The sequence below is a fragment of the Vicugna pacos genome, chromosome 8 (genome assembly GCF_048564905.1).
Source record: "Vicugna pacos chromosome 8, VicPac4, whole genome shotgun sequence".
In the NCBI taxonomy this organism is placed as follows: Eukaryota; Metazoa; Chordata; class Mammalia; order Artiodactyla; family Camelidae; genus Vicugna; species Vicugna pacos.
This window is the reverse complement of record NC_132994.1, coordinates 59,593,380-59,618,649: the sequence shown is the minus strand read 5'-3', so window position 1 is coordinate 59,618,649 and position 25,270 is coordinate 59,593,380. Positions and strand designations below refer to the sequence as shown.

The following is a 25,270-nucleotide window of genomic DNA, read 5'->3' as shown; positions in this document are numbered from 1 at the left end:
AATGAATAGAAATATGGTAAGGGCCACATGGCATTGGGAGGTTGTGTTCCGCCCTGACCGTGCTGAGGCACGGTCCCCTGTAACCGCGTTGCTACCACGTGGCTGAGTGCTAGGAGGGCTGTCGGTGAGCTAGACAGCCGGGGGACTATAACACAGAAAAGTGGCTCTGAATGAGTCTGGCAAAAGGAAATGTAACTTCCTGTCCTGGTCCTGTTGCTACCTCAGAAAATTAACCTTTCAGCTGAGGATCTATTTCCTCAATTGTACGTTGAAAGATTTAAAGCAGAAAATGAGTCTTCTAAGCTTAGAATTTCGAGTTGTGTGTGTGTGTGTGTTTCTATTTAAAGTCCTTTACAGTAACAGGACTCGTGGCAGGTGGCCAAATGGTGACTACCACATCAGTGCCATCCTGAGATCAGATATCAGGACAAGAGCAACAGAACAAGTTACCTGGGCCTCCCTCATCAGCCCTGACTGGGTGGAACAAGGCAGGCAAGGTTGGTGGTGGGCGCCACTTTTCTGTACAGTAACCTCTTGACCAGCATCCATTAGACAAAGGAGAACAGAGTGACTTCTCTGCTGGGGTCCCAGAGCCAACAAAACTGAGAATACAGCTAATTCTGACACACTCCAGGTTGGCGTTTGCTGGGCTGCCGGAATTTGAAAATCCTCTTCCTTTTTCTAAAAATGTTAAATCTCTCTCTGTCCCAAAATGATCTATGTTTAATACTTTTCCTCCCCTTTAGATCTTGCAATGTGCATGCGGATGGGTGAAGGGATATCTCATACTGAAAATCTCAAGCAACTTCAGAATTTCACAAAAACTGCAAAATCCATAAATTTTAAAAGGAAGGAGGAGGGATGGGGAGGTGTGTTTCACTTTCAACATGTTGTCAGAAATGAGTGAGCCACAGCCTGGAGACAAAATCTTGGCCGTGAAATGATGACTGGATACCCATGGTTCTGATCTGTCACAGTGATGAGAACAGACAGATTGGTTCTTCCCGAGGGTCCTGGGGCTTCCTGAGGATGGCGGCTGGTTTGGGACGAGAGCTGAGATTTCCCTCTCTCGCTTTCAGACTGTGTTGGCAACATGTCTGCCAGACACAGAATCTTAGACGAGCCACTGAGAACACTAGATGCAATCTGTAGAAGTCATTGTATTTTTAATTGGAAGATCATTCACGACAACACGCATGCTTAGGAAACGGAGTATACATATGTTATTCAGATGCTCGGGGTATAGGGTGTATACTTGTGAAAATATATCTGTGTAAGGCAAGATATGGAGTTTCTTATAAGGTCCCAATAATCCTGTGTGGACCTGCCCACTTTATAGACCCCAAGGACTCCTCTCATCCCCAGTCAGGCACCCATCCACCCACGTCCCCACGTGCTCTGAGAGCTTCTGGGATAGCCCGCTATGTATTTACGTGCTGAATTAGAAGCCTACGCTACCTAAGTCCCTGCCTTGCTTTCCTGTACCTATAACCATAGTTACGTAAAATGATAATAAAATGAAACAATAAGGTAACAAATTCCTTGCTTGAGTTCCAAGGCCCCCTCTCTCTGGCCCCTGCCACACCTCCCACCTCCTCCCCTGTCACTTTTTCTCCCGAACACTCTCCTTCTTGGCCACTCTGGCCTTCTTTCTGTCCCCAGAGCCCAGTCTCATTTCCTTGGGGCCGGTGCACTTTCTGTTCCTTCTGCCTGGCATGCATGTCCAGCTCCACAAGGTTATCTGCCTCTTGACGTTTATTGAGTTCTCTGCCCAAATGCCCCAACCTCAAAGAGGTCTTTCCTAACTCCCTTATCAAATGCCACTCCTTCTCCATGACTTCATTGCATGAATGTTTTATTTTTCTCAAAACACTTGTCACTCTGAGAACAGATCTCTGTGTATGCATTTGCTGTCTGTCCGTCTCCCAGGCCAAGCTCGAAGGCAGCAGGGACATCGCCGGTGTTGCTCAAGGCCCTAGGTCAGCCCTGAGAAGCCAGCCGGGCACAGAGAGGTGGCTGGCTCCACGTGTGGACTCGGGCATGGCGCATGCGTTGGCTGCAAAGTGTGCTTCATGTTTTGAGAGTCAGAACAACAAACTAAACTAAAAAAAAAAAAAAAATTTCCTTTGAACAATCATCCCAACCATGTGACCACATCATAAATCTGTGTTTCCTGCTGGAGTTACATCATTTGCTTTTGGAGAGATGAAAAAGGACAGTTCTATGATCCCAGAGACTTTTCCACACCCTCTTGCTTGTTTCCGTCCCTGTCCCTTTGGAACTTGCTCTCTCTGCTGGCCCCGCTGCCCTGTCTCCTCTAAAGCCAGATTCACAGTTCCTTCCAGCCTCTCCTCCGGCCCCCGTCGCACTCCTCAGCTTGCCCTGGGTGCAGGCATGTTCCCCGGCGCCCTGTGTGTGCATTTGCTGATCTCTTTTTCTAGAAGAGTTATTGATCTTTTGGTGTGTGAGGTGGCGGGGAGGGGACAAGCAAGGGTACTTTGCAATCGTATTTTCAGTTACTTGAAAATAAAAATTTGTGATATTTTTACCCCCTTTGTGAAAACTTTTCTCACGCTATTAACTGATATGAGAAGCCACCTGGCTCTTCTGTTGAAAGGGCCTGCTGTCATCGTCAGACAGGTAGTTCGTTGCCTGAGAGAAACAACAAAGGCTTGTTTGTCTACTGAATAATACTGAAACCCCCAACAGGAGTGTGTCCAATCAGAACGGTCTCACCCTTTCCCATAATGACAGCGTGTCCCTGGTCCCTGGCAGCTGGGCATCACGAAATCCACTTGCTCCTATGTATCACGGTTGCAGGACTTTGGAGGTCACAGCTGACCTCCCAGCCCAGGATGGACCCTGTGAGGCCACTCAGCACTGAAGCAGAGCCAGCGAGTGATAGGGTTCCTCATCGCGTTCTTTCTCCTGCCTCTAGGCGGCAGCAGAGCTGACCCACCCAGTTAAACAGGGAGCTTCCACAAGATACACACACACTTTTCTTCAGTGTTTCCAGAGACAGAACTGCGCTGTGGGGTGTGAAGTGACAACACAGGAAATCAGTGGTGGGGCCAAACCAACTGGGCTGCTCAGCTCCCCCTCCCAGGCTCAGAGGCCAGCCCGCCTGCCTGCGGTTTCCATGGAACCAAAACGTTTGTGTGGGTTTAGTCATCTTCAGGAGAAGCTGGGCATGAGGTGACGGCCTTGTCCTTCACCAGCTCCAGGGGATGAACCCAGTGACCTCATACAGCAGGCATCTCCCTCCACCCATCCCTGACCTGATTTGCTGAACCTTAAAATTTCATAACTCAACCAGCCTCAGAGTGAGGTGCTATTTCATGATGTGATAAAACAAGGGTGAGAATTTTACCGTGTTCACACCTGTGGGATTTTGAACTACCGAAAAGCAGGAATGGAAAGGAAAGGGGCCAGGGGAACCTTCTAGAGCATCTCCATTCCTCACCACCCCTGTTTCTCATACCCAAGCCTTTCTTTCTTCTACCATTTTCTCCTCCCTGAGTCCTCACAGCTCAAGTAGAAAACAAACAAGGAAAAGAACCAATGAGCATAATTAAGGAGAAATGTTTGCTGGGAGGTAGGGAACAAGACCGGTTCAGACTTCCTGTGTTGGTCCCATTGGGGCCTCGTAGCCCCGTCTGAGTGCAGGCCAGCAGCTCATACCCAGGCTGAGCACGTGCTCACCTGGGATGGAGGGTCTGTGCGTGTGCATGTGTGGCTTGTGCAAGGAAGAGGCCCGTGGAATAGGGTGGGTGTGAAAACGGCTCACAATTCAATCTCCAAAGAGGAGTTTTAAGTCAAGAGAATCCTCACTAAAGAATTTTACTATAAAACTACACACAAATGCATCCTTTATTGAAAAGTGTGGCCAAGAAACATGTCAAATGCTTGTACTTTTCATTCAAACGTAGTGTGAAGTCACAGTTAATTCCCTCATCCAGATGGTTGGCCAAAGATTCCAGCCAGAACAGAATTATCTAGAGCTCCAGAAGACGTCCGAGTGCTGTCTGTCACTGGCTTTGAGAAGCCTGGTTCTGCTGGTTCTGCTGATGTCACCATGTCCTGCATGTCTCTCTGAACTTGTTACAGCCTACCTTTCGCTGCCTCTCCATCCCTCATCCTCAGCCAGTCATTTTATTTGAACAACCCTACTTGTCTCTTCCAAACAAAAAAGGAGAGATATCACCAGTGCCCTCTGATGGAGTGTCACAGAATCATGGCTGTGACATTTTAATAGCAGCACTCCATGACAGAGCCACAGTTGTCCCTGCTTTGCTAAGTGACAGGTTAGGAGGGGCACAAAAGTGACTTGCTCTCAACTTCCAGCTGTTCTGTGCTTTAATGCATTTTTAGTCAGATTACCCCCGTATTATGAACATTTTATAGCGTATTGGGAAAGTGATGCCAGGTGATTTTCTAAAGCTGGAATCTTCCCGCATTTTATTCCTAGCTCAGCTTTTGAGCTGGTAGCACAAAATCCCCCTCTCAGTGAAATGGGCCTTCTGTGTGCTTTCAAGAAGGCATGATTTTTCAAGCCACTTTGAACAATTTAGAAACAAGCACAATTGCTTTTTCAGTCTCTCAGCAGGTTAACAAAGAAAAGAGTTTCTCAAACTAAGATGGAAATGTCTGTAAGAGTCATGAGCTCCATGGCTCTAATTGTCTGTTTTTAATAGGCAACTCAGGTCCGGGGGTGGGATGGACAGTTAAACGCCAGCTTAAGTCAAACGTGGTAGTGGCGGGTGGGGTGGGCACTCAGCACGTGGTTAGGACAGTGTCTGAAATAGGACACGTGAGCTCCAATTCCAGGTCCAGCACATATGTGTGACCTTGATCAATCACTTAACATCATTATGGATCAGAATGATATGTAACATCATTATGTTATCAGTTGGGATAACAAGAGTAGCTTCCGGGTAGGAGTATTGTAGGGTCAGATGAGCCCATCCGTTCTGGTTATATTCCTGTATATAGTTGTTGTAGGGCAGAGAGGAATTTATTAATCACTGAGACAGTGGGAGGACGAACAGGTTAAAGAAATGTAAAGGCTTTGGAGGAGGGCAACAATTTTATGGAATTAATGTCACATTTTTCCTTTACTTTACAAACCCCTTTGGGTTTTGTGTATGGACAGGTGTCTCACCATCTCTGCCATCCCAGACCTTTAAGGCTAGAACAAGGCAGCTTCTCCGAGGACTGTATTTTATAATTAGGGGTAACACTCACTGTCTTTAAAACCAACTTGATCCATTTTTGAGCTCTTGGATTACACTTCACTATTTACAAAAGCTTAGGGGAAGTTCTTACTCAAAATGCCCCAGTAAATTCTAGAATTACAGAAATTTCTTCCTAAAGTACATCCAAAGAGCCAATTATACGAACTGTCAGTGATAAGATGAATAAGGTCTGAGGATCTAATGTAGAACATGGTCACTGTAATTGATAACACTATACTGTATAATTGAAATTTGCCAAGAGAGTAGAACTAAAATGTTCTCACACGCAAAAAAGATAAATATGTGAGGTGATGGATGTGTTAATTAACTCCACAGGGGGATCTTTTTACAACAATATGTGTGTAAAACTATCATGTTTTATACTTTAAACATCTTACACTTTCATTTGTCAATTATACCTCAGTAAACCTGGATAGATAGGTAAATAAATAACAAGCGGTTCCACCTCATCTCAAATGGAGAAAGGTCTTTTTTTTTTTTTTTTTTGGCCAAGAGGAGGGAATTTCTTTTCCTCACTTCTTTCCCCAACACTCAGTGCAACCCCGAATCAAAATTATTTAAATTCTCAAATTTACTTGAATGGTCTCCCAGTGCTAGAGCCAGCCACGCTTCCGTGTTGAAACACAGCCAACACTTTTTGTTCACCCATTATTGAACTTCTTTCTCCTCAATGCCTTCAAAAGATGGGAATTAAGTTGGGGAGCAGAGTACCTGCCTTTGAGTTCTCCCCACATTCGAGGTCAGAAGAGGGATGGAAAGTTGAGGCTTCAGGGGAGTGCGTATAGCTCAGTGGTAGAGCACATGCTTAGCATGCGCAAGGTCCTGGGTTCAATTCCTAGTACTTCTATTAAAAAAAAGAAAAAACCCACAACATTGTAAACTGACTATAGTTCAATTAAAAAATATGCTTTAATTTAAAAAAGAAAAAAGAAACTGGAGGCTTCTGCCCCTTGGGGCAATGGTGTGAATGTCTCATTGTTGTCAGCTTATAAGAAGGTCTCCAGCCCAGAGGAGCCAGAGGCTGGTGCTGGCACCTTTTCCTGGCCCCAGGATCAGGGGAGTGGCTTCTGGGGCCAGTACTTCATGCCCTCATCACTATATGGGTTCCAGGGAGCGAGCCTGGCCCTAGGACTTTGGCCCTTGCTGTAATGGCCCTTCCTCCAAGTCCTCCTCCTCCTCCCTCCCCTGGGCTGCGTTGTGTTTCCCTGGTAGGGCTCCTTCTGCCCAGTGGAGACCTTACTCTCCACCCTTAATGCAGGAGGAGCAACACCAGCCTAGCGGTGGGGGTGAACTCAGGACAGGCTTTTCCCCATAATTCTGAATTTCCTAGGCTTTGTCAGTGTAAGCCAGACTCTTAATGCTATTTTAATGTAGTTGTTTTGTGTGTGAATAATATGCTCTTTTTGCCAAACCTCAAGCCCTGGAACTAAGATCTCATAAAAATGCCTAGAGTCCAAAGCTAATAGCTATTATGGGGTAAGTTCTAAAAAGTTTCACATTGATGTTATTCTCACCAGGGCAGTGGGGGATATGAAACTGTTGAGGGATGGCTGGGGCTCCAGTTGCCCAGGTTGTAGGAAGAGATGTGTCCCATCAGGATGTCCCAGTCACTCTACCACGTGGAGGTCTCTGGTATAGATTTTTAATGTTCATTTCATCCTCAGACCCTATAACTTCGTCATCCTCAACTCAGTGTATAGCTGCACCCACTTCGTCATCCTCAACTCAGTGTATAGCTGCACCTCCCATCCAAGCTGAAAGTTCTGGAAGTCATCTTTGACACCTGCCCCCAACCTCTGTCTCCCACCATACACATCTGATCATCACCAACATTCATTCAACAAGTACTTCCCAGGGCCAGTTACATACCTGGCACTCTGCTGGGCAGGGTGGTAAAACAGCAGCTTGCTTGTAACAGGGGGCATAGGGTCATGGTTAAGAGCGTGGACTCTGAAGCCAGAGGTCACAGGCTGGCTCTACCACCATTAGCTCTGTGACCTTGGGCAAGGTCGTTCTGTCTCCCTGTGTAAAATGGAGATGACAGTATCTGCTCTGTGGTGACTTTTGACACCTACATGAATAATTTCTTAGGCACTCTGTGTCTGGCACATGGTAAACACCATGCCAGTGTTTAAAAAATAAAATAATGGGAGAGAGAGTGGTATCAAGCCTTCACACAAACATGGAAGGGACATCTGGGCGAGGTGGCCCTGCAAGATCTGAGGAGCCTGGGCTGGGCGTTGGAGTCCCCTGGGTGCCACCTCCTGCCACTGTCCCAGTTCAAGCCATGGTCATCTTTCACCTTGACCACAGAAATGTCCCTCGCCGTGGTCTTCCTTTCTGCTCCCCTACCTCTCCAGACCGCAGCCAGTGGGTTTTTCTAAATGTTAAATCTGATCGTGTCATTTCCTCAATGGCATTCTTCAGTGGCTCCCAAGTTCCCTTAGGTCTATGTCCTAAGTATCCTCAGGGAGCTTACAAGGCCCTGTGTTATTTTCCTTCCAGCATTATCTCTGCCCCCCTTTCCTCGTCTCCTTAACCATGGACGCACCTCGCTTGCTATACTGCAACCCTGAGGCATTCCTTCCAGTCCTCTCTGCAGGCCCCAGCCCTTCTTCCCTCTGGGCCTCTGTTCCACCCTCAGCTCTTGTTGTCACCTCCACCTGGCAGATCTGTTTGCTCTGCCCCGAACTTTTCCCCGGTGAATTCCTGCCATCCTTCAGGCTCAGCCTCAAACTCACTGCCCCAGGGCGGCCTTCCCCAGCTCCTCGGCGGGGTTGGGGGCCCCTCCAAGGGCCCTGTTGCAGTGTTGATCACTTTATCTATCGTGTAATTTTCCTCTTTACTCTCCGTACTCCCACCAGGCTCTGGGAGAGTAGAAACTGCCTTTCTGGCTCAAGTGTATCCCCTGAATTCAGCGCAGTGCCCGGCGTGTGGGGGCTCACAATATATGTTATGGGTGGACCCGTGTCCTTTGCCAAATCCATATGTTGATGCTCTGACCTCCAGGACCTCAGAACGCGACCTTATTGGAGATAGTGTTGGTGCAGATATAATTTGTTAAAATGAAGTCACATTGGAGTAAGGTAAGCCCCTAATTGAATCTGACTAGTGTCATTAAAACACACACACACACACACACACACACACACACACACACACACACACAATGTGAAGAGAAAGACACACGCATTGAGGGATGATAATATGAAGATAATACAGGGAGAAGACATTCATCTACAAACCAAAGAAAGTGGCCGGGGGGCTGATCCTTCCCTCACCACCCTTAGAAGGTAGCAATCCTGCAGAGACCTTGATCTTGGGCTTCTAATGTCCAGAACTGTGAGACAATAAATTTCTGTTGTTTAAGCCACCCAGTGTCTGGTATCTTGTCATGGTGGCCTGAGAAAATGAAGACAACATATTTCTTCACAGACTGGGTTTCCAACTCTTTTCTACGTGCTCCTACAAGTAAAGACTTCTTGTGAGCACAAATATACCCTCCATAGCTCTGGGTTCCACAAATAGATGGAGCCACCAGAAAGGCAGGCCCAGGTGGCTGTTAGTCATCGCAGCCAATGGCCAATTTTAGCTTTGAACGACCCCCTCTCCCCGGGTATTCCAAGAACTGCACCCAAGTGAGCCGGGGAGGCGCCCCTCGCAGCAATCCCCACAGCAGGGGGGATGTGAGCTGATGGGCCAGCAGGTGCCTGTTTTCCTCTGCCAGCCAGGAGAAGCAGCTGAGGAGGACCGCAGGAGGTGGGGGTGGGGCAGAGCAAAGCGCAGGGGAGAAGAGAAGTCAGAGCAGGCATGTGGGGCCAGAGCCGCGTTCATTCTGACTCCAGAACCACACCACGGGACTGCAGGGCCGGCTGTGCAGAAGCCAAGATGCCAGGGAGGAATTTCCCCCTTTCTTCAAGAAAGTCCTCCTTCTCCATTTGACTGCAAACCTCTAATAAGCAATTCTTTCCAATTTCTTCTGACTGAAGAAGTTCAGAGTGCGTTGAGCTAAAGAAGCACCAGGATCATAATTACGGTTATTACAGGGAGCTGTGTGTGCCATCACCACAGCATCTGGCTGTAATCACATGCTTAATGGAATGCAAGACGATCCACGGCTCATAATGGGCACTTTATGAGCCAGGCAGCCACCAAGTGCCCACCCTCCCACTTGGAGGCCCAACAGAACAGATGTTTGTGGAAAGAGAAGAGGCTTGTGCCTGTCTGGAGGGTCAGTGACCTCCGGGCAGTGCTTAGGGGGGGTCAGTTCCATAACCAGGTCTTGGAGCTCATATAGTTCTGACCAGCCAACAAGGGCACGAAGTAGGCTCTCCCCTAACTCTGGGTAGGAGGAGGTGTGTGTGTGTGTGTGTCTCAATACTCACCTCTGATCACACTGAGTCTCACAGATGGTGCAGTGGAGAGGTGTGACTATGGGATGGAGCTGCTCCTGGTAACCCCAAGCTCCTGTCCCCATTCTTTAGCAACCAGGAAGCCCCAACACACCGAAAAGGCAGAATGACAACCCCTCTAGTCAAACAATTCCTGAGGCATAACTGTCTTTGTCTGCTTGAGCTGACATAACAGAGCACCATAGACTTGGTGGCTTAGCGACAGCATTTACTTCTCAGAGTTCTAGGGGGAGGGAAGTCCGAGATCAAGGCGCCGGCAGATTCTTTTCTTGGTGAGGAGTCTCTTCCCGGCTTGCAAATGGGCGCCTGTGCCTTCTTGCTGTATCCTCACATGGTGAAGAGAGGGGGCTCCGGTATGTCTTCTTATGAGGGCACCAATCCTGTTGTGGGGGCTCCACCATCATGACCTCATCACCTTCCAGGTGCCCCACCTCCTAATGCTATCACATTGGGGGTTAGAGCTTCAACATATGAACTTTAGGGGGACACAAACATTCTGTCTATAACAATAATTAAACTTTCTGTCTCTCTTTTTTTGTGCCTCCCATTTCTTTCTTCATATCTCCATTCTGAGAGCCAAGAAACCCCCTAGAGTCACATGTGCCTGAGCTGGACTCACTCCTACATATATGGCCTCTGACCCCTTTTGGCCTCAGCCTACTGACCCCTGACCCTGACCCAGCCTACTGGGTGCCCCATGCTGGCTGCACCAGTTTTGACTACAGTGGAATCTTAGCTCATGTCTTCAGGAGTCCCTTTAGACCGGTGCTATTAAACCCCAAAGCCATGGGGTTGTACTGAGCCGCACATTCCCGGTCTTCGTTAACTTCCCCAGCCATAAATCCCTGTGGTCGTCTAGCCTCTCCTCAGTCATCATGCTCAGTCTCTGTGCTGCTTCTCTTTTATTCTAGTTTTCTGTGGTTGTCTTGCCTCTGTGGTTTCAGCGCAAATAAACTTTCCCATTTCCTTAACCAATTCCACATCCAAAAACCTTCTGTATGCCCCCATGGGCATCTCACACTCAACACAGCCAACAGTGAATTTTTGGTATCCTTTTGCCCAACTTACTGTTGTAAACATATGTCTCTGCCATTGTCTAGTCCAGTGGTGGTACCACCACCCACCCAACTGACTGTCCTTCTCTGTCACCCAACATCCTACCTATCAAATCCTACAGGGTTTACTCTCAAAATACTGCATATGTCAAAATAGAAGTCATGAGCATTTAGAATAGAGCCCCCCCAGCTTTTTCAGTTAGAAGATATTCTTCCTTTAAACTCAACCATTTTTTTTAGGGGGGAGGGCTAATTTAATCGATGGTCAAATGTTTATATTTAAATTATTAATTTAGCCACACACACATATTTAAAGTAACACAAAATATAAGATACTAATTTGGAAGTGAAGATCCTCACTCATATTTCATGAAACTGTTTTACTCAAACTCCTCACGTGCAGTTTTGACGTCAGGGTTTCTTTCATCGCGGAAGCCACTTGTAGAATTAATAAGGTTTTCTAGAGCAAAGCATGGTCAGTTCTGTGTGTCTGACACAAAGCATTTTTAGAATCCAAATGTGATTCTGCCTCTGGAAACATTTCCTAAAGTCATAAGAACCCATCAAAGAGCTGGGTTTCTTTTTTTCAACTGTGTGTTTTTATCTTCACTGTAATCATTTAATACATTCATTTAAAAGTAATCTTTCAAATGCTTGTTTATAACACCAGGCAACACTTGTAATTGTGAAGTCATAATCCCAGGAAAAATGACTGTGGCTCTATTAATTGATTTTGCCTTTTTTTTTTTTTTTGACTGAAATCAGTCAGGAGACCTCTCTAACACTCCAAACTGCCTTGATTCAAGCCATTACAGGCCAGTGTGCTTTCTCCAAACACAGGGTGACCATATGCCCAGTTGGCCAGGGACAGTCCTGGTTTACCATGTTGTCCCTGTGTAATTATCAATAGGACCATCTCAAAAGTGTCCCAGTTTGGATAATTAATCATATCATCAAGTACTGATTTGTTGTTCCAACTAAGTTAATTGAAAGAACTCCCTAATAAGGATTTATAAAAAATTCAAATGTAAGTTCCCTTTATCTTTTCTGAAGGATTATGTGGGGATGGGAAAGCACTTTGTCTAACATTTAGGCATAAACAGTGTTTCTCATTAACTCTCACAGTAGCCTCCCTCCCAAATGGTTTCTCTGCTTCTCCTTCAGTCTAGCTCTCTCTGTGCTGTCTCTCTTCTATTTATGACCCTTCGATGGTTCCCCGCTGACTACAGGATTATAGCCAAGCTCCCTACATGGCTTATACCACCCTCTTTTTTGAATTCCCTTTTGCTTCCTAAAGCTCATTTCCTGCAGACACTAACTGCTATATATAAAACAGATAAACAACAAGGTTCTACTGTAGAGCACAGGGAACTATATTCAATATCTTATAGTAACTTATCAAGAAAAAGAATATGAAGAGGAATACATATGTATGTTCATGTGTGCCTGAACTATTATGCTGTACACCAGAAATTGACACAATGTTGTAAACTGACCACACTTCAAAAACAAAACAAGACAATGATCATCTAAAAATACTTACCTGAGTGGACCTGACTTACTTACAGTGGTCCTGATGAGAGGCAGGCAAGAAGGTCAATGAGGAAGTGGGAAAGGGAGGGAAGGCAGAATCACAGGAAAATGTGATATGATGACAAAAGCGGAGAGTGGAGTTACTCACTTTGAAGATGAAAGAAGACGAGGCCACAAGCCGAGGAGTGCAAAACAACAGCAGAAGATGAAAAAGGCAAGGAAACAGAGTCTCCCCTAGAGCCTCTGGAAGGGACCAGCTCCCTCAACATCTTGACATTAGCCCTGCAAAGCTGAGTTTGGAATTCTGACCTCCAAAGCTATAAAGAGAACAAATTTATGCTGTTTTAAGCCACTGTGTCTGCGGCATTGTGTTACAGGCGTCATAGGAAGCACTACCCCTGACTTAATGCTTTATGTTCCAGCAACTCCAGTCTGTCTGACGCTCACCACCCACATCATGCTCCTCCTGCCTCTGCTATTTTGCTGCCGTCCCTTCTGCCTGGAATGCCCTTTCCCTTCCAGCCACCTTCCTTTTGCTTGGTCAAATCCTGTTTACCCACAAGGCTCAGCATGGGCATTCCCATCACTGACTTCCACACCTATACCCACCTAGGTGGGGTCAGTTCTCTTCTTCTGGCTTCCATGATTTCATTCACATTCCTCCAGAATTTCTGTTCCCCTAGTTCACTAAAATTGTCTGATTGTCATCTCCAACAGTCCTAGAAAAGGCTGTGCTTTGAAGGGACTGTGTCTGATTTTTCTATCTCCATATTCAGTAGGTACTCAATGATTATTTATTGAATGCTTGAAAAAAATGAATGTAAAGAATTTAATCAACAAATATTTTTATAAGAAATATTGGGTTATTCCTTGCCCATTTCCAAGTGATCTGAGGACGAGCCACCGATGTTCAATATTGGGTATTATCCTAGAAGAAACTGTGATTGCTGCCAGTTGGAGAGATCCTAGGAATAAAAATGGAAGAGTCTCTTTCAATCCTCAAGAGAGCTTTCTGGAATCCTGGCTCAGGGAGAGATGTTTAGTGTATCAGAAGAGGCTTTTCCCTCAGATGGACTTGTCCACAAGTGTGCAGGGACCCAGGCTCTAAGCTCCACCGGGTAATGGAGTCTCAGCTCAAATGGTTGTCTCATCCCAACTGGACTGTGCTTCTTCTTGGACTGGTCTTCCTGTCCTACACCTTTGTTCACTCTTTTTCCTCCTCTTAGAATGCTGTTCTCTCTCACTTTGCGTATTTCAACCTATTCATCCACTGAAGTTCAGCTTCTAAAACCATCCCAACTCCTGGTTGGCCATTTCACAGTTCAGATGAGAGAATATGAACAATTCAGCCCAACCCATCACTACCATGAAAGCAGCTGATCAAGTTTCTCCAAAATGGAGCCAACAACGTCTTTCTCTAAGAAGGAGAGCACATTTTCAGAGGACAGCAAGCCTATGTTTAGAACGGTGGTGAAATCTGCCATACAGGCCTCTGAGCATTCTCTTGTGTATATTCTGGCCCACTATGCTAATTTCCTCTCCTCTTTACCTTCCTTGTAACTGGGAGGTTATACTGCAGATCCTTGGGGACTCTCATTTGCATTGCAATATGAGGCTCCATTTGATGCTTGCAAATTATGGGCCCAGGGCTGAAGCTCTGATGCGGGATTTGCTTCCACATCAGTCCAAAGAAGGTAACGTATACACGAGTGCAGCTCTGGGGATAAAGAACCTTTTCTCATAATCACAATTTAATATTTAAAACTAAAATCTCAGTTACAGAAAAATCACAGGAGCACGCCCACCATAAAAGGAGCAGGAGAACTGAAATGAAGTGCTCTCATAAAAGCTGCATAAAATACAACCATGCACATACTACACACTTGGGGGAAATGCCATAAAATTTCTACACCTGAAGAGCTAATGTTCCCTCCATCTCCTTTCCTGTTCGGCAAGGATTCATTCGGAATTCTAAGTCCCCACAGGTGGATGTTCACAGGCGTCGCAGCATTTCAGAGGAAAACAGTTACAATCACTGGGTTGGGAAGATGGGGAAAGAGAAATGAACTCCACCCAGGGAACTCACAGCTATTGGTATCCGAGGACAAGGATTTTCATGTAGATGTGCTCCTCCTAATACAGGTTTTACAACAATACTTAGTTTCTGTTTGTGTCGAATTCAGGAGAGAGAAGGTACGGTGTGTCAGGCCGGAGCAGTTCCCCTCCAGGTAAGAAGACTTGACTTCCGGTCTCAATTCACCTCCTAACCACTTACAAGACCTTAGTGTCTTCATCTATTTGTCATGGACATTGAATGAGGATAGCTTCAAGGTGCCCTTCTACAGTAATATTTTAGTTCTTCTGGTTGAATAATCTACTTCTGTTCCCCAGTGAGGACTAGCTTAGTGAGGGTCCGAGACTTTACCTGGGGAATATTTTCCCAGCGTTGATCTACGTAAAGGAGTCAGTGAGACACCAAATCTAGATCCTGATAATTGTCCCCTGTCTGTTTTGTTCGTCTGGAAAAATGCATTTTCTTCTGTCCCCCAGAATCCTCCACGGAGAGTTAATGTCTCTGTAGAAGACGTGTGTGCATGTGTGAGAGAGAGACAGGCAGACAGACAGAGAAACAAAGAGAGACAAAGCAGAGACAGAGAGAGAGAGTTATGCTCTGAGAAGTACAGTGCTAAAATTCATGGAACTGACAAAACCAAGGGTAGAGAAGTTCATTGCTGTATCTCAAGTGCTTACAGCACTGCCTGTTACGTAGCAGATGGTGGATCAATATTTGCTACGTGCATAAATAAATCAACAGAGGAGCAAGAAACTAGATTTTTCCTCATACTAGGTCATGACTTTCCAACTCTAGGAGGCTTTGAATATTTTCCAAGTGCAATTAGGTTTGGGGTTTGAATGGATTTCTGTTTGCAGTCTACACAAGGACACGACTACTTAAACCAGTTCCTTTTAGAAGCAATATAATATTATATTTAGTAGTAGTACGTTTTATTCTAAGTCAAGTTACTCTAGTCTTAAAGCAAGTGTATCTTTAGGTTGGTGGTGAATTCACCTTACAGGTCTCTGTTTATTCTCTAGTGTATATCCTGTGGCCATTATGGTAACTTCTGTTTACCTTCTTTGTAACTGGGTGAATCTTAAAACTGCAGAAGCATTTGGGTTCTCTACTGCAATAAAACCATTATCACTGTTAATAAGGGATATTTAAGCCCAAGACTATAAGCTCAAGGAGGGCAGGAACCATGTTTGTTTCTTTCACTGTCTTACACCCAGCACCTGGCACAGTGCTTGGCACATAATGTGTTGAGAAGCTTAGCAGATGTCATTAAATAAATAGACATGTAACTCTCATTTTTCTTGGATACTTTAGAGATACTTTGGATTATTGTAGACAACTAATGAGACCATTTATTTTGCCTTAACCTTTGCATCTAAGTACTTACCTAGGAAAGTTACTGAGGCATTGATTCCCCATTATCCTCTCTCGTTCCCTTGATGGGATGGATCCTCACTCTCCTTGGTAGTCATTACATTTTGCCTGCTGTCTAGGTGCTTGGTGGCTTCATTCAGTGGATGTTGCTTCTCAGACTACCTCTGTTTGTGTCTCTGTCCCTGTCTGCTGCTACCTTGTGCTTGATAGTTGGCTCTAGTCTCCACAAGGACCTCTGAAGACAGAGGATGGTTATGTCTGAACTCATGAACCAAGCTTTCTCGGCCCAGCTCTGACACTGCCTCATGGTAGCCTGAGATCTTGTCAAGTGACCAGTATGTTGTCTGAACCTTCCATGTGGCAGCACTCCCTTGAGGACCTCAGAGTAATTTATCCAAGATGGCACCAGAAGATGAGTGAAGGCACTATGTGACTCATTCTGACCTCACGGGGTATCCCCAGAAACTCATGTCTTTTGATTCTCTCCTGTTCTAGGGTGATTTCAGTATCTCCCCTACCTGGGACATCCTCATCCTACCCACAGGTGATGAGCAATTTTACTCTACTATCCTGGCCTTAAAAGTCCTCTTTAACGTCTATTCCTAATGCCCTAGAGGCACTCGTGCAAATAAGACCAATATAGGTCTGGAGTTACAGGCAGGTATAGGTTAATTTTCCACTTAGATTTTTGTTATGAACTCTACTTGGTTGACCAATATCCCAATAGGAAGAAAATCAAAAGTGGAGAACTTTATTACAATTCTAACAATTCTTTTCCAAACCTTTCTAAATTAATACTTATTTAAAAACACTTTTCAGGGAAGGATATAGTTCAAGTGGTAGAATACATATTTAGCATGCATGAGGTCCTGGGTTCAATCCCCAGTACCTCCTCCAAAAATAAATAAATAAACCTAATTACCTTCCTCCTCCTCCAAAAAATTAAAACAAACAAACAAACTTTCAGGATCTCCTTTTCTTACAGGAGTAACAAACCAAAGTAAATTTTGCTTTAATGCCATTTTCTTTATATATCATCAAAACTCTGAGATCAGTGAAGTATCTTGATTTTTACTTTATTTCATGTTTTTATTTTTTTTAGGATAAGAGTTCAATGACTTCCTGAATGATATTCCACAATAGCCATATTCCTGACTTCTGCTGCTTCTCTGAGGGTAGGAATTACCAACACCACTTCAAAGCATCAATCTCAGTTAAGAACATCTCTATCCAGTGGACATCCATTCATCAGCAGAAGACCCAAGTTCTTTATAGAGTATAGGCTTTTAATTCATCTTTTTATTATGGAGGATCAAATAGAAAATTTTACTATTAACACATAAGATGAATTTTTTCCAGTCCAGGATAAACAATGGATTTCATGGGAAAAAACAGCATATGAGCCCTTAAATGTTTTAATAAGAAAATATTTGTTTATTGAGTGCCTACTATGTGCCAGAGAATGTGAGAATGCGTTAAGTATTGTTGATGCAAAGAGAATTAGCTCTGTCCTGTGCCTTTAAGGAGTGCAGTGTTTGGTGGAACAGACAAGATTAATTATGTTAGGGCTAAAGGGATAATTTCCTGCTGAATATAATTGATTTGTTTTGGACCTCTGTTGGAATGGGAGTATGGTAGCGTCTCCTTGCTTGCTCTGGTCTGTGGGAGGGAGGCTTAGACCTCCCTGAGGGAGGTGGATCAGACTTTGAGAGTCAAGAGAGAGCATTTCCCTATCCTTCTTCCCTCCCTTTCATTCTTCCTTCCTTCCTCCCTTCCTCACGGAACCCCTCCTCTGCCCTCTGCTAACCCTTTCTTCCCATCTCCCCACCAGTGTCTACTCTTCATTTTCTTTCACAAGTCAGTGGTTTAAGGGAAGAGAGATTCTTTTTGAATCATTTGTCCCAAAATGGAAAAAAAAAAAAAAGTAACACCAAGTCTCTCAGTTTCTTTAAGGTACTGCATCTCAAAAGTGTTTTTACAACAGCCCTTTCATGGCAGCTCACCTGTCTGCTGAAGGTAAGCGAAGCTCTGGAGTCAAGATTCCCCTTTGCCACAGGAGGGGAGGAGACTGTTTTCCACACACTCGGAGGGGAGCCGGTATGTTTGCTGAATTTGTTGCAAGTCTGCTTGAGGGTGCTGTTGTCTCATTCAACTCAATGTCCTAATGTACAGGAAACTTGCTACAACCTGGTAAGACCATCTGGACGGTACTAGGGGCCGTGCTAGCTGTCGATGCCTCCAGATTCCTTACTCTTTAAAATGAAGCGGCCAGTTTCACTCTGACTAACTGTCATATCTCTGCCAGGAAATAGGCAAAACAATTTTTTTTTAGTAGGTTTCTGATCTCCTTTTGCATCGACTTGAAACAGATAGTTTGAAACATGATAGCTTAAGATTTTTATAACATATATTTATACAAAGTAACTTCAACTTAGAACTGACATTTACATTAATAATATCAACTATATACTGATTACCTAGTTTGAGCCATTAGTATATTCTAAATACATTATTGTCACTTTAGACACATGATTTTCATTTCAAACTACAGCCATGTGAGATAGGTAGTGTTATTACTGTTTATCGAATGGAAAAAACTGAGCATCAGAAAAGTTAAGTATTTTTTCCAAAGCCACACAGCTAGTAAGTGGCAAAGCCGAGATTTAAGCATAGATGTGTATATTAATACCATCATATGTATATATTTACAAAGGTCAGGAAATTATATGATAAATCACCCTCGTGTTTTTTTTTTTTTCAAGAGTGGTTGTAATTAAAACACAAGCTTTTCCTTTTTCCATATAAAAAGCTGGCTTTGGGGAGAGGATATGACGATTGATGACAGGTGTCAACAAATTTTTAGGACTAAGAAAGGAGGTTTTATTTGTCATAAAATGTGAACACTGAATATTTATTTAATAATAATTTAATAAAACTATATTAGGATGATAGGAGAGAGAAAATGTCTGGAGGATGAGGAGTTGTAAGTATAAGAGGTCTAATTCCTCATTGCCCATATTAAGAAGTCAGTAGAAAAAAAGTGGGAATATCAAGGGAAAAAAAAAGGTTTAAACCTGGGTTAGGAATATGGAGATAAATATCAGAAGACATAGGCAAAAGATCTGAAAGTCATCATTCGTGTAGCAGGAGTTGAGGATGGGGAAGATTGGAGCCTTACAGTGTACTTGACTTTTAAAATTAAAGTTGAATATTATTCTGATGCAAAAAATGATAAAACAAATGCATGCCCATTGTAAATAACTTAGAAAATGCAGATTAATATAGGAAGAACAAAGATCATCTCTGAATAATTTCACCACCCAAATTTACATCTTAGTGTGTTGTTCTTCAATAAATATTTTTTGTTACAAACTAAATATGTTTAAATATGTTCACACACATATTAAAAAGGCTTTTTTTTAAAAAAATACTTACTATAAGAGGTATTCTCTTACGCGATTAAAATTTTTTCCTAATTTTTTGCATAATATTCAGTTGTTTGAACCTCATGTAATTAGCCATTTTCCTCCTGTTGGACATTTAACTTTTTTGAAAAATTGAAGTATAGTCATGCAGTATATTGTATATGTGCAGTTAAATTATAACAATTCTATCTAATAAAATGGAAAAGTGAAAAAAATAGAGTAGACAAAAAATTGAAATATAGTTGATTCACAATGTTCTGTGGACTTTTAACTTTTAAAATGTATTACTTTATTTCATCATTACAATAGCATTTTGAGTTACTTCTCATTATAATCCTCTTTTAAAAAAAAAAGATCATGATAAGGTTATGTAATGTGCTATTATGGGCTGAGTTATGTCCCCCTCCCCCATTCACATGTTGAAGTTCCAACCTCCCAGTACCTCTGTATTTGGAGATTGGGCCTTTAATGAGGTAATTAAATTAAGATGAGGTCATTAGGGTGGGCGCTAGTCCAATATGACTGGTGTCCTCATAAAAGGAAAATCAGGGCACAAACAGGTGCGGAGGGATGACCATATGAAGACATGGGGAGAAGAATGATGGTCATCTCAAGGTCTCAAAAGAAACCAACTCTGGTCACACTTTGATCTTGGACTTCTAGCCTCCAGAAGTGTGAGAAAATACATTTCTGGTGGTTTAGCCACCCGGTCTGTGGAACTTCATTTTGACAGTGCTAGCAAACGAACACGTATACCTATGGTCATGTCACCAGTGAAGGCTAAATATGGGTACAAAATACAAGTCTTTTGAATCCAGGTTTCAAGTCCCGAGCTCCTTCCCTCATGTGACGCACATGCACAGGCAGGCACGTGCATACGGACGCACATCCATTCAGCTTCCCTGGGAGTCACGAGCTAGCTTGCTGCACACAAGTTGATGCTGTCATCTTCTCCCTTTGCTTTCATTTCCACTCTCCTCTTGATCTCTTCTTACAATGTCTCCATATTGTCCTTCCGCTTCTTTCCTTCCCGCTGTCCTTTCCAGGGAAGTGCTTGGGCAGTTTTTCTGACTATGAACATCTGTTTTGGAATACCCACAGATCTACTTTCTGTATCCTGACTTGTAGGTCTGTAACCACCTTATGTTCCGTTTTCTCAGTTTATTCTTCAAGGCACATCTGGTTAAGAACAGATCTCTCCCAGGGCTCTCAGGTGTGACATGGAACTGATAGAGCAACAAACTCCACAGCGTGATGTGATTTGTAGTAAGACTTGAGACCGGATGTGATCAAAGAAAAACAAAGAATATAGTCATTGGTTTGGGATATTCTTGGTTTGTAACCACCATAGTTTTACCTACTTTCTCCTTGTGATACTCTCAGGACATTCTTCTTCTTATTTTTTTCCACAACAAAATCCCACCTCCTTCTCCAGGATCCTATCATCAACAAAATAAGCAATGTTCTTTGTTTGGAGCAATTCTTGTCTTTATTTAAGCAGGTGCTAAGTAATTATAGACACACTTAGCCTTTAAAGGGTGTGTTCTTTTTAAGTCCTTAAAGCACACGCTCCCATTCATGTGTCCAATGTAAAAGCAAATTTCAAAGAGAAGGAACAAAGAGAACAATAAAACTTGAAAATCTCAAATCTTGACTAGTTCTGGTAAATAGAAACAGGACAGATGGTTTCACTTTCCTGAAATGAACATATTATTCTCGAGACAATAAAGAGATTGGGAGTCACTCTGGCTTAGAATCCCTTAAGAAATGATGAGGGCTTTGAGCTCTTCTTTTTTACATTGCACATATGAGATATGTATATTTTCTAGGGAGTCACACAACTGGTAGATGTGTTGACGTCCAGAGATTAGTTGTGTCATGCATCTATTTTCCAGGCTCACAGATTTAAAATATCTTGACAATGACAACGTGAGTTGATGATGAGGGTTGATAGACATTGAAGTTTTGGGGGAGTTATTGTTATTATGTCCCGGAATCTACTCTCTTGAAAGTCTTAAAATTTGATAGCATCTTATATTTCCCCACTTCTACCTAAAGACAGAGAACTGGATTTCTCAAGTCTCTTTTTAGCCCTAAGGAGTCTGAGTTTGCCACCTGTCCTGCAGGCCACTGGACAGTGTTAGCCATTAACCACAGGAAGTTCTATGGCCCCACAAAAATAGTAATTAATGAGAGACATACCCAAAGCTGCTATAGGATCCATTCGCCTTTTTTTCTTCAGATGCTTTAAATGTGTTAGAATTAAGTTGAGGGATGTCTATAACACTCAGAGAATGGATCTGCAAAAACTCTAATTATACAGGATGTCCTTTTTTTCCCTGATCTTTTCAGGTGTACAATTTCTAATGAAGGAAAATCTGTGAAGACTCATTGATGTGTTCCAAAGATCTTGATGGCAAGAATCTAAACCTCTTTAATCCTGAATTTGCATAAAAAACTACCACCAGATTAGGAGAGTGCAACTCTCCTACTTTTAACTATGTAGACAAAATGTAATCCAGTAGAGTTTGGGAGATGCCTGGGAAAAGTAATATGAAACATCACACTCATGCACATGAGTGTACAAAATAATGAGCATGTTTTGACTTGTTTCAGTTAAGTTAAATTTTTTCACTCCATGGGTGTGAAAGCAAGCTTTGACTTAGAGCATACTTCTGTATTGTATTAGGACAGCTTTTTTTTTCTGATGAAACTATGTCTTTTTTTAAAATTACAATTGTATAAAGATACAGAGAATTGAAACTTGCACTGCAGTACAACTTGAGCAATTGTACGATTAAACAGTTTCCTCCTTCCCTAGAAACTTGTGAATAATAAAAACAGCCCTCAGAATCATTTAACTTAACCTTTGTTCATTCAGGCATTCAATCATGGATGAGTTTGCTTTGCTAATGGATTATTTACGTTATCCTAATTTTACTTCCACCTTTAGATTCTAAATATTAAAGAACAGTTAAAAGCTTTTGGAGGTACTACTTGTGAAATTTAAAGCAAACAGCTCTCTCTTTTCTAACTTTTCTTTTTAGAAAGCACAAAGTTATAATATTTTTATATTTATTCTCTTACTCTTTTTATTTGCTGTCATTTTTATCCACATGATCTCAGGTCCAGATCGTGTGGGTAAAAGGTAATTCAACATCCTTGGACATCCTCTGTGTTCAACTTCATGTTAGAATGCCGAGGCGGGTACAGATAATGTTTGAAGCCCTCTAGTGCTTACCAATCGGCCAAAGTTAATTTCATTCTGTGTGTTCAGGTTTGGATATATTGAGTTTTTGGTGGGCAAAACGTATTGGTAGTACTCAAGGTTTTACATTTTTCCCTTCTAGGCTGGTCCAATTTAGGAAAGAGAATCCTCTAAAGTCGTAAGTGGAGATGTAAAAGCCTTCAGCTGCTTCTATTACTGAAATCTGGAGGTAGAATAGCCTACATTCTGGCCTGTGATTATGTTCTCCTAAATCACTGTGTTTCGCGTGTGCCAAGTCATGTCTCCTCCAGAACACTTGAGCATTTGGGGTTAGAGCTTTGCCTCATGTTTCTTTTGCATTCTTTTATCTGGGTCCCTGATAGGTATCCAAAAATTACTTGTTTGAGTGAAATGAACTGTTAGTGTCTGATGGCAACCACCATGGCCAAAGAGTTTGGAATTACAGTTAGTGTCATTGGGTCATCCTGACCATCGATATCTCCCCACAGCAATTCTTAAAGCCCCAGTGAATTATCTTATTTGGTAAGGTGATTCATTCAATTTTTCTTCAGCAATTCCCTTTTTTTATAATTCAAGTAGAACTCTATATTGGTCTTATTTTCTCCATGTTCACAATTCTCCCCAGACTTCTGTCTGTGTCTTTGTATACTTCTATGTCTTCCCAGACTTCTGTATCCTACTCTTCTCTATCTTCTCAAACATCTGAACCTTAGACCTTCAGAGTGTGTTGCCTTCATTCCTCCAAAACAGTTGTTGGGTGCTATGTACTCATTTGTCTGGAGTTCCTGACCACAAGGAAGCCTCTTGTATCTGTTATGGATGCCCAGTTGCCCAGTTTCCCAGAATGACATGATTATTATACTTATTCCCACCTGAGTATACCTTGAGGAGGAGTTGGTGGGAAATGGGGGAACATATTAGTCCTCATGTGTATTCAGTTAAGTCAGAGAACTCACTCTGGAACTTAGCCTAACCAAAAAGGGGAAATTATTGGAAAAACCCAGGGTGGCTCTCAGAGGAGAAGAGCTGTGTAAATGAGGAGTCCGACTAGGGGCATCAGGTCAAGAACCAAGGGCTAGGTAACACTAGGTTCCTTTCACTCTCTCCTTCCTACATTTTTTTTTCTCCATTTCTTTCTCTGCATCAGTTTAATTCTGTACTCCTACATACAGGCTTTCAACGTGTAGTAAAAACATGTGGCCAAAATATTGCTGTTCCAGATTCATAGCCTTCCATTTGTATAAAATAAAAGGCAAGATCTTGTTTTTAAAAAGTTAGAACTTAGAGAGGGGAACTCTAATGGCTTAACATGACTTAATTGTTCATCTGTGGCTAATGTTTAGAGTCAGAGGGATGGACTGCTATCAGAGGCCCTGCCTTGGTCACAAGCCCACTCCAGTGGCCAGGGGAGGCGCGCAGCACTGTAACAGACAGATCCCACCAGAACTGCAAGCTGAGAGGGAGGGGGCAGTTCCCCCACGCAAACAAGGTTTAACGTTGACTGTCATGGACTGAATTGTGTCCTCTGCAAATTCACAATTTGAAGCTCTATCTCCTAATGTGACCATATTTGGACATAGGGCCTTTAAAGAGGTGATAAAGGTTAAATGAGATCGTTAAGGGCGACCCTAATCCAATATGACCAGGGTCCTTAGAATAAGAGAGCGAGAAATCCCAGGGATGTGTGCACACAGGAAAAAGGCTATGTGAAGATGCAGCAAGAAGACAGCCATCTGCAAGCCAAGGAGAGAGGCCTCAAGAACTTATAAAAGGAAGTTCTAGTCTCAGGAAATTTGTTAGCTGGTTTTATAAAAAGATGCTCACAGATTGGTTGGGGCAGTCACTTGACCCAAAAGCAGCCCACTCCTAGGCTGGGAGGGAACCTGGTCTGCATGTGTGTGTGTATGGGGGATGGGTTGGGCAAAGGTTATTTGCTAAATCATTCAGATTGGCTCCTCCTAGGATTTTGGATCATAGAAGACTGATTTATTACTAGCAAGAAGGGAAGAGAGAAGACTTCTGAATAACTGCCATGAGAAAGGGAAACGGAGAGTAACAAGATCCTCCTGTGACCCCAGGTCCTGCTGCTCCCATTGGGGGTGACCAGCTTATCTGAGTTTTCCTGGGACACCCTGGTTTTGGCTCTGAAAGTCCCATGTCCTGGTGGGTTTTCTAGTTTCTTATGGTGGCAAAGTTAGTTCTTTAAACCCTAAGAATCCAATTATGATTCCATCTGTTACAATTTTTTCTGACTCTATTATCCTGGGGAAATTGATTATAAGTCTTTTTTTAAAAAATAAAAACAAAATAGTGTTCTCTGTGAGTGAACTCTGTGTCTATCCCTGAGGAAGACAGGAGCGGAGAGAGACAGGGACAGGATGTGAATGGGCAGCCGTGTGTGGTGGTGGTGGAGGTGGGGTGAGGTTTTTGTGCTGGGGGTGGGGTGAGGTTTTTGGGGTGGGGGAGATCAGCGAGGGAGTGGGAGCTGGTGATGTCAAGGGAGACAGGATTAGAGAGAATAAGTATAAAATGAAATTAGAGGCCAAAATGAGCTCTTGGATTACCGCCCCCTTGTGCAGCACCTGTGGGTAGACATGGGGGCTGTAACAGTGGAACAGCGACTGCAGGACACACTTGTCTCTCCTTCCTCTGAATTCACCATTCCTTGATTCAAAAGGAAATTCGGGTTAAATGAAATCATCTTCTACATGTGTCTTCTACATGTGAAAGTTTTTTTTTACCCTGGGTTTCTGTTTTGCAAATCTTTTCATCTGTAAAATATTTCTATACTTTCAACACATTAAAAAGCAGAAAAGCTACTTCTTAACTCTCTTCAGTCTGGCTTCTACCTTCACCACAGCTCTGAAATCATCTTGTCAGTCTTTACGCTGACCTCCTACTCCTTTGTACGGT

General features: G+C 43.2%; 2 long non-coding RNA genes across 2 annotated transcripts; one reads left to right on the top strand and one right to left on the bottom strand.

Moving 5' to 3' along the window:
• Window positions 1-8,449: 8,449 nt before the first annotated feature.
• Window positions 8,450-9,741, bottom strand: LOC140697889 (uncharacterized). The gene is made up of 2 exons (XR_012075271.1): window positions 9,641-9,741; window positions 8,450-9,263 (listed from the first exon to the last, which is right to left on the bottom strand). It is a non-coding gene; the product is annotated as an uncharacterized lncRNA (long non-coding RNA).
• A 7,075-nt stretch (window positions 9,742-16,816) lies between these two features.
• LOC140697888 (uncharacterized) lies at window positions 16,817-24,481 on the top strand. The gene is made up of 3 exons (XR_012075270.1): window positions 16,817-16,878; window positions 17,647-17,719; window positions 24,320-24,481. It is a non-coding gene; the product is annotated as an uncharacterized lncRNA (long non-coding RNA).
• Window positions 24,482-25,270: the final 789 nt, after the last annotated feature.